The sequence below is a fragment of the Rhinatrema bivittatum genome, chromosome 4, assembly GCF_901001135.1.
Source record: "Rhinatrema bivittatum chromosome 4, aRhiBiv1.1, whole genome shotgun sequence".
Classification (NCBI taxonomy): domain Eukaryota; kingdom Metazoa; phylum Chordata; class Amphibia; order Gymnophiona; family Rhinatrematidae; genus Rhinatrema; species Rhinatrema bivittatum.
Window position 1 is genome coordinate 425171240 of NC_042618.1, and position 14342 is coordinate 425185581.

A 14342-nucleotide genomic window follows, 5' to 3' on the forward strand; every position below is an offset into this window, starting at 1 on the left:
GAAATAAGTTTGATAGATGAAATAAAAATGGAATCCTCGTGTATCTTTCCAATTACAATAGACTCCCTGCACAGACCTGAAATCTGCACCGCGGCTCTCCTCAGAGCTGCCGGAGTACTTGGGAGAGGGCGGGGGTCGAGATAAAATTTGCTAATGCCGTAGTCTTAGGACACGTTTTCTCCGCCGCAGCTGAGCAAATCTCCCATGGCCGATTCCAAACGCGGGAGGGACAGGACCCGTTCAGCTCCCGCTGGCCGGCTCCACCAATGGCTCGCGCCCCGGCTTGCTCTAGACGCCATGACGTCACAGCTAGCCTGAGCGCCGACCATCGTGCGCACGAGGAAGGAGCTAGTGTGGCGGAGAGGAAGAAGAAAAATCCTCCCAGCGCGCGGCGGCGGGACGGGGTCACGAACTATGACCTTTCACAGAAAAACAATAACAAATACACTTTTAAGACCTGTAAACCGTTAAAAAGACCGACATCGCACTCTTGCCGAGGTAAGACCTTAGTTTGAATATTTCCGGAATAAACTGCGAGAGAGAGAAAGATAAGGAGAAGGGGGGAGGGGAAACGGGAAGCCTTTAATTAACACTAATTAAAAAAAAAACACGCACCAAACTATCATGGTCGTTAAAAGAAAATTTTTCTTTTCATATTTTCTATCCTGCAGTTGCACACCGGAAATTTATTTTTTGTTACTGTGATTTTTTTTGTCAGTGGGGGGGCTGCAGGCTGCGGCATCCGTTCTGTTTCACGCCGCTAAAACGAGGAGTAACGGCCGTGTGTGTCGAAGGGAGAAGTGGGTGGGGAGGGAGGGTTGTCATGATTCTCCTTTCCATCCCCGGCCAAAGTTTTGTAGGACGAATGCAAAGGGGAAAAAAAAGAAAAGCCGGTGGACGCCGAGAAGATGGAGTCTGCGGAGGAAGATTGTCTCTGCCGCTCTCGGGAAGTATTTTGAACCCGACCCTTTTACCTTTGCCATCGCCGGGGGGAGGGGGAAGATGGGGGCAGGAGGGACGGAGGGGGCGGTGGCGGCCGTTGGCTGGGTGGTGCGCGCTGTGGCGGGGCACGCGATAAGCGACGAAGCGGCGGCCGTATCCTGCCGGGCATCTGCAGAGCTAGCCCGTTTGGCGCCGTTACTTGCGGAAGGGAAGGTGCCGCTGTCATGGCTGCGCTTGAGATCTGGCGGCCTGCCAGGTTCTCCATTTTGTTTTAGGTTTTTTTTTTTTTTTCTGTTTTCCCCTCCCACTTCTTCCCGACTTTGTTTCTGAGTCGTGCGCGAGCGTCTGGGACGGGACTCTTGAGGTTGACAGATAGTAAGATGGGCCAATCGGAGAAGACTTTTACAATCTGTGGTTGGACCTCGGGAGGAGGGGATGGGGTTTTAAGTGTGATTGGCAAGATGTGTTGAATCTGGAGCATAATATAGTGGGCGTGTCAGAGACTGACAGGTGGAGTGAAGCAATTCACTGGGTCATCTCAGGTGCCTGTATAGATCTCAGAAATTAAATGGCCTCTCAGTCTCACCCCTCTAATAGTGAGAAATGGGGCGTGTCGTGTGATTGCTTTTATCTGTTTTTCACTTTTTCTTGTCTGCTAGCTTCTTCATTTGACTTTCAGCCTCAATATTGTGTTCAGTTATGGAGGTCATACCTCTGGAAGGATATAGTTGCGATGGAGAAGGTACAGAGAAGGGCTACCAAAATAAGGGGAATGGAACAGTTCCCCTATGAGGAAAGACTAAAGAGGTTAGGACTTTTCAGCTTGGAGAAGAGACGACTGAGGGGGGATATGATAGAGGAGTTTAAAATCATGAGAGGTCTAGAACGGGTAGATGTGAATCGGTTATTTACTCTTTCGAATAATAGAAAGACTAGGGGGCACTCCATGAAGTTAGCATGTGACACATTTAAGACTAATCGGAGAAAGTTCTCTTACACTCAACGCACAATTAAACTCTGGAATTTGTTGCCAGAGGATGTGGTTAGTGCAGTTAGTGTAGCTGTGTTTAAAAAAGGATTGGATAAGTTCTTGGAGAAGTCCATTACTTGCTATTAATTAAGTTGACTTAGAAAATAGCCACTGCTATTACTAGCAATGGTAACACGAAATAGACTTAGTTTTTGGGTACTTGCCAGGTTGTTATGGCCTGGATTGGCCACTGTTGGAAACAGGATGCTGGGCTTGATGGACCCTTGGTCTAACCCAGTATGGCATGTTCTTATAGTTTCCAGAGAAAGGCAATCAAAATGGTGAGGGGCCTGCACCAAAAGCCGTATGCGATGAGAATTACAGATCTAAATATGTGTACCATAGAGGAAAAGAAACATAGAAATGATGGCAGAAGAAGACCAATGGCCCATCCAGTCTGCCCAGCAAGCTTCATACTTATTTTTCTCATACTTATCTGTTACTCTGACCACTGAGGTCAGGGCCCTTATTGGTAACTTTTAGGTTCTAATTTCCTTCCACCCCCACCATTGATGTAGAGAGCGGTGCTGGAGCTGCATCAATGTGAAGTATCAAGCCTAATTGGTTAGAGGTAGTAGTAGTAGTAGTAGTAGCCATCGCAATAAGCAAGCTACTCCCACGCTTATTTGTTTACCCAGCCTTTGCAAGTTAGTCCTTGTTGGTTTTGTCTGAATATAAATCCTCTTTTCTTCATTCCCTCCTGCCGTTGAAGTAGTAAGCTGTGCAGTATATGTATTCAAAGTGAAGTCTCAGGAATGATTGGTTCAGGGTAGTAGCCGCTGCAACAAGCAAGCTACTCCCAAGCTTATTTGTTTTTCCAGCCTGTGCATTTTAGCCCTTGTTGGTTGTTTGAATATAAATCCTCTTTTCTTAATCCCCCTCTGTCAATGAAGCAGAGAGCTGCTTGGATATGCATTGAAAGTGAAGTATCAGGCTAATTTGGGTTGGGGTAGTAACCGCTGCAACAAGCAAGCTACTCCCACGCTTATTTGTGAATGCAGATCCTTTTCCCCACATTTCCTCTTGCCGTTGAAGCATAGAGCAATGTTGGAGTCACATTAACCGCAAGCCACCCCCATGCCTCTTCTCTTCATTTCATTCACATCCTCAAGACTTTACTTCATTTCCCCCCTGCCATTGAAGCAGAGAGCTATGCTGGATATGCGTGAAGTATCGGTCTTCCTCCCTTGCCGTTGAAGCAGAGAGCTAACTTGCATTGAAAGTGAAGTATCAGACTTTCTCCCCTGCCGTCCCCTGCCGTTGAAGCAGAGAGCTGTGCTGGATAGGCATTGAAAGTGAGTATCAGGCTTATTTGGTTAGGAGTAGTAACCGCCTTAACCAGCAAGCTACTCCCCACATTTTCTGTGACTGGAAATCCTTTTTTTTTTTTTTCCACATTACCTCTTGCCGTTGAAGCTTAGAGTAATGTTGGAGTCTCATTAACTGTGTGTATGTTTATTGAATAAGGGTATTACATCCAGGTAACAGCCGTCATTCCCGTGAGCCACCAACTCTTCATACACATCCTCTAGACTTTATAGATCCACAGTGTTTATCCCACGCCCCTTTGAAATCCTTCACAGAAAGATGATGATATGAGAGAAATGTATTGATACTCAAGAAATAAACTTTTTTTCAATGGAACAGAAATTGTAGACTAGGGGTGATAATATGAAGCTTCAAGGAGGCAGACTCAAGAATAACAAGAAATATTTTTTATGGAAAGTCTGGAACAGGGAGTAGTTGGGGTGGAGGCTAAAATGGTAACAGACAAAAAGTTATGGGATAAACACAGAGGATCCTTATTTGGGAAAAAGTAAAGGTATAGGAGAAGCATGGCCTAGTGGTATCACAGAGTAGCAGCCATTATTCTAACAGCAGTGGTATGCCTGCAACTGGTTTCTAAGAATGCAGTCTAGTAACTGGCATGGAGCAGTGATTACAACTCAAGAGTATAAGAACATAAATTACCATACTGAGTCAGATTGAGGGTCTATCAAGCCCAGCATCCTGTTTCCAACAGTGGCTAATCCAGGTTACAAGTACCTGGCAAGTACCCAAACAGTAAATAAATCCCATGTTACTAATGCTGGTAATGATAGTGCTATTCCCTAAGTTAATGGTAGTTTATGGACTTCTCCTCCAGGAACTTGGCAAGATGGCATCAGGCTTCCAAGAAAACTGGTATAACTTGTATGGAGGGACCATAGTTAAAACCAAAACTTTAATGAGCTTGAGGAGGCAGGATATTTTGTCTTCACAAATTTTGATAGTTGTATGGATTATTAAAAAACTTGGTAATAAGATGTGGAAATGAGCCTGGATATTTGGATTTAGTGTTATTCATAGAAGGAGATGACAAGGCCTGAAATAGCTTATCAATGGAAATGGTAGAAGGTAATACTTCTAACAGATTCTGTGTATTCTTGGGACTGATATGGCGGGCAGTGGTAGGAGAGGGGTTGAAAGTTCAGTTAAAAGATATGGAATGAGGAGCTGGTGTTGGGTTGAGTATTAAGTTAATTTATCTATCTATTTATTTCAATTTCATTTTTGCTAATTCAGGAAAACCCCTCTAAGCGGTTACATTAAAAATCAATGCACACAAAGCATAAGCCCCCATCAAGTTGAAGAATTGCAATTGAGTAGACTGGTGGTCTTTTTCTGCCATCATTTACTATATTACTATGTAACCAGTTCCTGCTGGGTCTCAATACTATTAATCAGCAACCACCAGCGGTTTCTCTTTATTATTAATCCCTTTCACATAGCTCAACCATTTCAGTGACCATCCTGTAACAGTAAAGTAGGTGCTGCTATTACATAGTGGTTGGATCTCCTTCCCCATGGAGCTGTTTCTACACAATCTGTTGCATCTCCACCTCCACCCATCCTAAGAAGCAGAGGACAGGATTGTTGATCAAATCTTGAGCACTGCCACTGAGCTTTCAGATTGCCCATTTTTCTCTATTCATGCTTAGGCTGGATTCTTTGCAGCTTGTGCTAACTTTTATTGGATCAACTTAATAACTACAAGAGGTCTTGAGACCATATAGGACCTGTTCCTGCTCAAATCTGAAAAAGGGACCTGTATGATTTCAGTACAACATTTTTGGTTAATTCTTAAATTGTAATACATTTATCACATTCTGTAAAGAATCTGCTTTTCATTGTGACCAGTTTTCTAAATAGCATTTATGTGTGTGCACATTTTCATTAATAGTACAGATGTTTTCCTAGCTGCAAATATCTGCTTTAATGCCAATGTCAAACTTACCTTTCACCTTTAGGGGCAGATTTTAATACCTACGCGTGGGTGTAGATTTGTGTGTGCAACCCGGCGTGCATAAATCTACGCCCGATTTTATAACATGCGCACGCAGCACTTCCCCAGGACAGGGCCAATGGCCACTGTCCTTGTCTGGCCCGCCCCTTTTGCATGGCCCAGTACTTCTGCACCTACCGGGAGATACCTGTGTGGCTGGGCCATTTCTCAAATACTCGTATCTCCTGGATTTTACGCTTGCCGAGCTTTTTAAAATTTGGGCGTTAATTTTTAGAGTGATTAGTATGTTGAAATTGATTCTTAAGGATGTAGTCCAAACAAAGGCCATGAGGGATTTGAAGTATATGCCTGTAATTAAATCTGGGTTTACATATGGCAAAAAATATCAATAAAAACTGACAATCACCATCTGTCTACTGTTGATTTATTCCAAAAATGTTCACAGATAAAGGATATCATATTGATTATAAGTTGTCTCTTTTCCAAGATGTAATGAAAATATGAATGGGTGAGGAGTGAAGAGTAGATAAAGTGGGGCATAATTAAAGTTAGTGAAAAGCCGGATTGACTAAACTTCATTCAGTACCTGGTGGTGAAAGCCACCTTTTGGGTAAGGGAAGAGGGACCTGAAGATGATTTTAGATCCCCATCAAGAAAGCATAAAGAATTTTTTAGGTTAAGTGACCCTGCATGTCTTTAGAAACATAGAAACATAGAAATGACGGCAGAAGAAGACCAAACGGCCCATCCAGTCTGCCCAGCAAGCCTCACACATTTTTTCTCTCATACTTATCTGTTTCTCTTAGCTCTTGGTTCTATTTCCCTTCCACCCCCACCATTAATGTAGAGAGCAGTGATGGAGCTGCATCCAAGTGAAATGTCTAGCTTGATTAGTTAGGGGTAGTAGGGGTAGTAACCGCCGCAATAAGCAAGCTACACCCATGTTTATTTGTTTTACCCAGACTATGTTATACAGCCCTTATTGGTTGTTTTTCTTTTCCCCTGCCGTTGAAGCAGAGAGCTATGCTGGATATGCATCGAAAGTGAAGTATCAGGCACATTTGTTAATAAGAAAAACAAAAATGCAAGAAACGTACATTATTTGGTATCTTTTTTTTATTCATTGAATTCTGAAACAGTGGAATTTTTGTAACTGAAGACACAGTGAACAAAGCATACTTACAAAAATAGAATAATTAAAGAGGAATTGAGTTTTACAAGAAGCAATTTAAATAAAAAAATGCTTGTAGTTTGTCTTTCATTTATAGTGATATACCATTTTTTTGTATTTGAGTACAGTGGCAAATGTTGAATTTCTTGGATATCCAGTTAAACCAGTGTTTGAGATACAGACTGATATAATGTACCTACACCAACTGCACCTGCTGAAAAGAAAATGCATGCTCTCTGAGATTTTAGTGAAATTATCTGCAAGTAAAAGTACGTAATAGAAATCATCTGTTGTTTTTGTATAAGATTTTTATTGTTATATGGTGCATGGTTTTTGAATATATATATATATATATATATATAAATATATCCCTTAGTTCTGTATAAAACTCCCCACAACTCTTCCAGGCATGGAGGGAACATTGTTCACAGCCCTCACAAGGAAGGGAATGTTAGCCACTACAATAATACCTACATTGTTTTATTGTTTTATTGTATCGCCCACCTGAGTTCTTTGTAAACCGGCATGATGTGCTGCACGAATGTCGGTAAATAAATAAATAAATAAATAAATAAATATGGGACTCAGGGTACATGTATACCAGGTTCAAATGGGAGTCACGATCTGTGGCAAACTGCTGAGGATTATCACTATGGTGACTGTGTTGTAGAGGGAGGAGATTAGAGCCTAATCTCTGGAAGCCTGGTCTATGGTATATCAGCTTCAGATCCCTTCCCCACCGTAAATGTCAAGGAGCAGGATTGTGATAGTTTATGGATAGGCTAAAAGCTCAAGTTTGGAAGAAGGGTAGCTATCAATAAACTATCACAATCCTGCTCCTTGACATTTATGGTGGGGAAGGGATCTGAAGCTGATATACCTTAGGCTAGGCTTCCAGAGATTAGGCTCCATGTTCCTCCCTTTACAACACAGTTACTATAGCGATAATCCTCAGCAGGTAGCCACAGATCGTGACTCCTATTAGAACCTGGCATACATGCACCCTGAGTTCCATATGTAGGTATTATTGTAGTGGCTAACATTCCCTTCCTTGTGAGGGCTGTGAACAATGTTCTCTCCAAGCCTGGAAGAGTTGTGGTGAGTTTTATCCAGAACTAAGATCTTTGTAGCTGCTACCCTGGCTAAAATATATTTATTTTCTCAAGAAATAGTCTCCAAGTTTAAAGACCAATAGGAGAAAATTCAGAGGTGAGATATAAGACTGGATAGTTTGGAGGCTAGTTTTCCCTCAGCTCAGTAAACTGAATGGTCTTGTCAAGGACAATATTGCTGTGAGGGCTAAATAAAAAGAAAATCTTGTGAAACCACTCTAAAATTAAAAACTTAACATTTTGTTAACCTTCCAAGAAATCCACCTTGACCTCCCTTCTAGATATGCTTAAAAAAATATTTACTTCAAATTTTAAAGATTCTTCTGGAATCAATCTCACTATTGTTCATACTTATTATTTTCCTCCTTTTAAACAAGAAAATAAAGGTACACAGAACATCAGTGGACAGCTGTGCTTTTAGCGTTGAAGAAGAAATCATTTCTAGTCCCACACTTCTGGCAATTTTAGCTTTAGAAATGGTTAGAGAGAGTGAATCCTAAAATTGTTTTTCAGAAATAAAGATATTTCTTTTTTGGTCTTAAAATGTTTTTTTATTTTCTTTTTTCCCCCTCAAAATCACTCAGAAAAGACATAAAGTCTTCTTGGATATGTATCAGCGGGTAGTTTCCACTGGTGCAGATTTCTTCTTAAGGTTTCCTTCAAAATGTATAACTGAATATCATGGTGTAAAGTTTATCTGTTATGAATCAAGCCAGCTAAAGACCTTTATGAAGGTACATTTGTCATAACTATCTCAAGCTACAGGTTGGGACTATTAATGGGAGGTATAAGTATTTACTTCTATCAGGCTGCCTTTCTTTTTTTTTTTAATAGATTATCATGTTGTATAAGTTTTTTTGTTTTCTTTTTCTTTATGGATTCCTATTGTGTTTTGCGGACAGCATGTAGACCTATTGATGTAATTATTTCTTTTTTTCCTTGTTTTTTATGTTCTTAGTTATGATTGACACTTTATTTTTCAAATGTATTATTTGGATACTGTTTGCTTTAGTCTAGTTGGATGTGTTGCACTCGACCAGCTGCAGGTCTACCCCACAGCCAGCAGAGCTTAGCTGGGATCCTGAGCAATGGGGAGACCGCTGATGCTGCGACACCTTCCCGGTGTCAGATGTAGCAGGCCGCCATGCACAGAGGGCTGCACCACACCGGGAACACTGCTCAGCTATGCGAACGTTCCTAGGCACGTGCACAACCCTCACTAATTTAAAGGGCCCATGGTGGGAAACTTCCCGTGGTGCCCTCTGATGATGTCACCCAGGCTCTCCTATTTAAGGCCTGGCCAGACCTGCAGTAGAGGCCTCAGCAATAGGTCAAACTCCTAGGAGTAGCTTGTTGCTTGTTCCTGACTCCTTGTTCCAGTGTGTCAGCTTTTGTCTTGGCTTCCTCCTGGACTGCTTCCTTGGCCTTGACCCCTGGTTCGTCTCTTGGACTTTGCTTGATCGCCACCTGCCTTGATCCTTGGTATGTCTCCTGAATTTCACTTCATCGCTGCCTGCCTTGCCCCCTGGAATGCTTTGACTCTGCTTGTCGTTCCGCATAGGATTTCTCTTCATTGGAGACCTGCACCTAAGTCCAGCTGGCCCCGGCATCCAAGGGCTCACCTGCGGGGAGCGAGGGCTAGTATTGGTGAAGGTTCTATTGGGTCTCTGTACCAGTCAGTTCTTCCTGCTGATGACGAGAACCTGCAGGGCTCCTCTCTGCAGGTAGCGTCAACCTTATCTCGGTCCAAGGGTTCACACCTGTAACAGTCTGCTGAGGCCATGGATCTGGTGGAGCTCTCACCCCTCCAAGCCATTCCAGGTTTGGCTCAGAAGATCCACCAGCAGCAACAATTCCTGGAAGCATTGGCAAGTTCAATGGAACAGCTACGTGCCCGGCTTGATGCTGCCACCACCACCTTGACAAGCACCAAGGTTTTGGCGGCACCTGTAGTCATTGCGGTTTCCCCAGCGGTACATCTCCCTGTACCATCCAGGTACACGGGGGATCCTAAACAATGCCGTGGATTTTTAAATCAGTGCTTTTTCCCACAGATAAGCAGAGTGAATTAGCCATGCTGTCTGGGACGTCCCTCTGGGGCAGCTAGGCGGAGCTTCTCAAAGATGACAGAGCTTTGCTCTGTGTGCAGCTGCGTGACCTTTCCCACACGGCTCCATTTTCTCCTCAGTCTGTTCTTTCCGTGCTGCAGGCTGCTCACGGAGCTTTCTCTCCTCAGAGACCACCGTTCGGTTATTAAAAGAAGGAAAATACCTCTGAAACCGCCTGGCTTCAAATTCTGCCAGTGCAGTAAGATTAGGTCCATCACCGGGCATAATTACTGTTGTTTATGCCTTGGCCTGGACCATGACCAGACGGCATGCAGGGACTGTGGCCGCATGTCTCCCCGGACCCAGTGTCAACGTGTCCCTGGGGCCGCATCTGGATTGCTCTAAAAAATCTAAGAGGGCCTCCTCTGTAGGACCACTGGAAAACAGGGTTAGGTGGGCCAGCCCTCCTCCATCCCTCAGCACCCCGAGCCCATCCAGGCGCTTGGAGCATCAGGGGATGCCCCAACCCAACTACTGAGGCAATTGGCATAGTCTGTCTTCGAAGCGCTGTGCGCGTGAAGTGCTGTCGATGCATGCGTCGAAGTCAAAGCGCAAGGAAGAGTCGCCGCTCGACGCATTGATGCACCATCGCCAAAAGTTATTGGGGTTGATGCAGGACAGCCCGTCAATACGGATGCCGATGCAGGCCCAGGCCGCATTGGGCACCTCGATGCAAAAAGCGTCCAAAAGTCGCCAGGATCCACCCACCTTCAACCCTTCGACTGGGAAGTCCTCCGTTTATGGAATGACAAGGGGCCTTCACCCCTGACTTAGTTGAGCTGGCATCTGAATACACATCCACGAGCTCCTCAGCCCGAGTCTACTCCGATTTTGTCTTCAGTTTCCAGACACAAGAGGTCGGTGGAGCAGTTGCAGGAGCCCCCTGAAAGCAGCACACGAGATCTTCCTCAACGGAATGGGCAAAAGTCCGGCCCAGAGGTCCTGACTCAGACATCCTGTCGCGGTACTGCCACCAAAGAATCTCTTCACAGAGGACATTTCATCTTGTCTGAGACGCGGTATCTTGGCCTCACAGGTGATGTCTCAAATTTCCAAGATCTTGAAGCAGCAAGTTCTGCCGTATTCCATGCAAAGCTTACCCCTAGGGCAGACCACCTTCACCTCTGCAAGTGGACATTAGTCCAGAGCCTCAGTCCAGCAGCCCGGCTTCTGGGCACTCTCCGCAACCTGTCGTGTCCTCGCAGCTATTGCCTCCTACGTCGCTGGGTTCCTCAATGGGTCACCCATCTGACCTGCCAGAGGAGCAACCCGAGCCAGCCTCCTCTCCGAAAGACCTCTCCTATTCGAAATTTGTGGAGAAGGTGGGCACTGGACTCAACATTGAAACGCGAAAGTTGCCAGATCCGCGTGCTGAGGTTTTAGGGATCCTAAAGATTTTTGAAGCGCTGGCCGAACTAACTTCCTTCCCATGCGGTGCTAGACGCAGTCATGATGAAGGTTTGGGAATCCCTCTTTTCCAGGCAAGCGACCTCATGGAAAACCGTTCTCAAATTCCGGATGTGTCAAATCTCCCTTCTACAGCGTGGTCCATCTCCTACATGTCTCCATAGTTGTCGCGTTGGCCATGAAGTGGGCTAAGAAATCATGCTTTCATTTAAATACTCCTCCAGGGTGCGACTGTAAATACCTGGACGACTTCGGCAGAAGAGCATTCTAGATGGGTATGCTGAATGCGAAGATCTAGCAGCACCAATTCTATATCACTCAGTATCTATACAAGTGCCTACAGTCACTCAAGCCCCACTTTACCACCTCTTCCCTGGATGGGGGCCCCACAACAACAATTTCACGACTTGGAGGAGGAACTAAGACATCTGTTGCGTACAATATATGTGACCTTTGAAACCTCTGCTCATACCACAGCAGGAGCATTAGCCGCTCGTTGGATAGCGTGGCTTCTGGCCAGTGCCATTCCAGAGAATGTCCATGAGAAATTGGCCAGTCTCCCGGACAACCTCTTTGGAGACAAGCCGCATGAAACTGTGGTCCAATTAAAGGAGCAGATCATAGCGGTCTTGTCCCTGGCGTCTCCCACTGAGCAATCCTTGGGCATCAGTAGCATGGGATCTTCTTAGTGTTTGGGTACTTGCCAGATTCTTGTGGCCTGGTTTGGCCTCTGTTGGAAGCAGGATCCTGGGCTTGATGGACCCTTGGTCTGACCCAGCATGGCAATTTCTTATGTTCTTAAGAAGTATTACCCGTCACACAGGAAGACCTATTTCCAAAGATGGCCGTACAGGCCATACTCATCTTACTGTCCGCCACCATATCAGCAAACCCAGCCACAGCCATCACAACAGCGAACCAAAGACAGCAGTGCCTGCTCCTGAATAACAACAACACAAAAACCCAGCAGCTTTTCTAAACGTATCTGGGCCACTCTTACTGCTATAAGTAGGAGGGAGAATCTCCCTCTTCTACCACTCTTTGGAAATGATTTCCTCCAACTGTTGGGTACTCGATATTATCAGAGAGGGGTATCCCCTGAACTTCAGGAAACACCAAATCTCCCCTACCGAATAAGTTCGCATCTGTCCACCTCAGAGAACCATCGCAGGCTGCAAGAGGAAGTCACCAAATTTCTCCAACAACGTTCTATCCAGTGGGTTCCCAGCAGTCAGCTGAACCGGGGATTCTACTCCCAATACTTCCTCATTCCCAAAAGATCGGGAGGACTCCGCCCAATCCTGGACTTACGAGTTCTCAACAAATTCCTGAAAAGGGAGAAATTCAAGATGACATCTCTCAAGTCCATCCTTCCCTTTTAACAACACAACTATTGGATGTGTTCACTGGACCTCAAGGATGCGTACTCTCACATCCTTATGCAGCATTCCTCCTGGCGATACCTGTGTTTTCAGGTCAACAAGTACCACTTCTAGTACAAGGTGCTCCCTTTTGGTCTCATCTGCCCCGAGAGTCATCAAGTGTCTAGCAATAGCAGTGGCCCACCACAGGAAGCAGGGAATCCAGTTGTTCCTTTACCTCGACGACTAGTTGATAGTGGCACCGCAACCGGCAACTCTTCAGAGCAGCTTACAAGTTACAGTACAATGCCTGAAGGGGCTCAGCTGGGTTATCAATTACGAGAAGTCCAGTCTTCAGCCATAAGGCGCCTGCAATGGGGGCTGAAGGCGCAATGGACACAGCTCTCACATCTGCTGTCCTGGCGAGTAAGTCTGATCAGGAGCATGAGAGGACTTAGACTGGTGGTTGCACCCCACAGCTCTTTCAGTCAGGGTATCGCGTTGCCCCTTGACTCATCAGCTGATCCTCACCACAGATACCTCTAGCAAGGGGTGGGGAGCCTATTTAGATCAAGTGCGGCCCAAGGATTCTGGTCTGGCTGGGAGAGAGTCCAACAGATAAACCTCCTAGAGCTCCGAGCGATTGGGAATGCCATATGCACGTTCGAGGAATTCCTTCAAGGGAGAACCATCATGGTTCACACAGACAATCAGGCTGCGATGTTCTGCATAAACAAGGAAGGAGGGTCCAGTTCCTGGATGTTGTGCAGGGAAGTGTTGCGCATTCTGGAATGGGCGGAGGAGCGCTCCATCATCATTCAGGCGACCTACCTGCCTGGGGTGGAGAACTCCAAAGCAGACAAACTAAGCAGGATCTTTCATCCACAAGAATGGGAGCTTCGCCAGGGTGTGGCAGAGGATGTCTTCCAAGCTTGGGGCCTTTCACACATGGATCTTTTCGATATGGAGCGCAACAGGAAGGTACAGGCGTTCTGCTCTGTCTACCCCAACAAGAAGCAACTCATGCAGGATGCGTTTTCTCTTATCATGGAAGGGAGGGCTTCTCTATGCTTATCCCCTGATTTCGCTTATCTCTAGAACAATACAGAAGTGTATCGCGGAATAGAGTCAGTGAGTTGCAGACTCTGGTTCACTATTCGCCATACCTTGAATTTCATCACGACGAGGTGACTTTACGGACAAACCCCTCATTCTTACCCAAGGTAGTTTTGGCTTTCCTCATCAACCAAACCATTACCCTGCTGACCTTCTTTCTGAAGCTGCACAAAAACGAGGGTGAGAGGCAGCGCCACATTCTGTACTGCAAGTGAGCCTTGGCCTATTATAAGCGTAGAACGCACTCCAAATCTAGAACCTCACAACTATTTGTTTCCTTCAACTTGAATGCCCTAGGTCTGCCGGTCTCCAAGTGGACTCTCTTGTCTTGGATTTCGCAGTGCATTCAGTTCTGTTATAATAAAAGATCAGAGACCCTAACGAGGTCACCAAAGGCCGATCAGATGAGAGCGATGGCAGCTTTGGTAGCTCACCTATGGGAGGTTCCTATAATGGACGTATGTAAAGCTGCTTTGTGTTCCTCTGTCCATACTTTCACTTCCCATTACTGTCTCAATTAGCAAGCTGCTGCGGATGCAGTGATGGGCAGATCCATACTCCAATCGGGGACCACATAAGGAGACTGTCCGCCACACTGGACCAGTCTGGGTACAACACATCATACTTGGCCTCTGGAACTGCGCTACGTTCTCACAGGGACCCTTCATACTGCGCTCACAACCTTCAGCTGGGGTCTCCCAGACAGCATGGCTAATTCAGCCTGCTTATCTGTGGGGAAAAAAAGCACATTTGCTTACCCTAAACAGTGTTTTCTGTAAATAGCAGGATGAATTAACCATGCTGACCTG

General features: G+C 45.4%; 1 protein-coding gene across 4 annotated transcripts in view; it reads left to right on the forward strand.

Moving 5' to 3' along the window:
- Nucleotides 1-225: 225 nt before the first annotated feature.
- Nucleotides 226-14342, forward strand: part of NR2C2 (nuclear receptor subfamily 2 group C member 2) — a 380432-nt gene continuing 366315 nt past the window's right edge. Inside the window, exons 1-2 of one of the 4 annotated variants that reach the window (XM_029601391.1) lie at nucleotides 226-498; nucleotides 6558-6698. The gene's annotated coding sequence lies outside the window, so the exon portion shown is untranslated. The remainder of the gene's footprint in view (nucleotides 499-6557; nucleotides 6699-14342) is intronic. The other 3 variants (XM_029601389.1, XM_029601392.1, XM_029601390.1) reach the window with 3 other exon arrangements.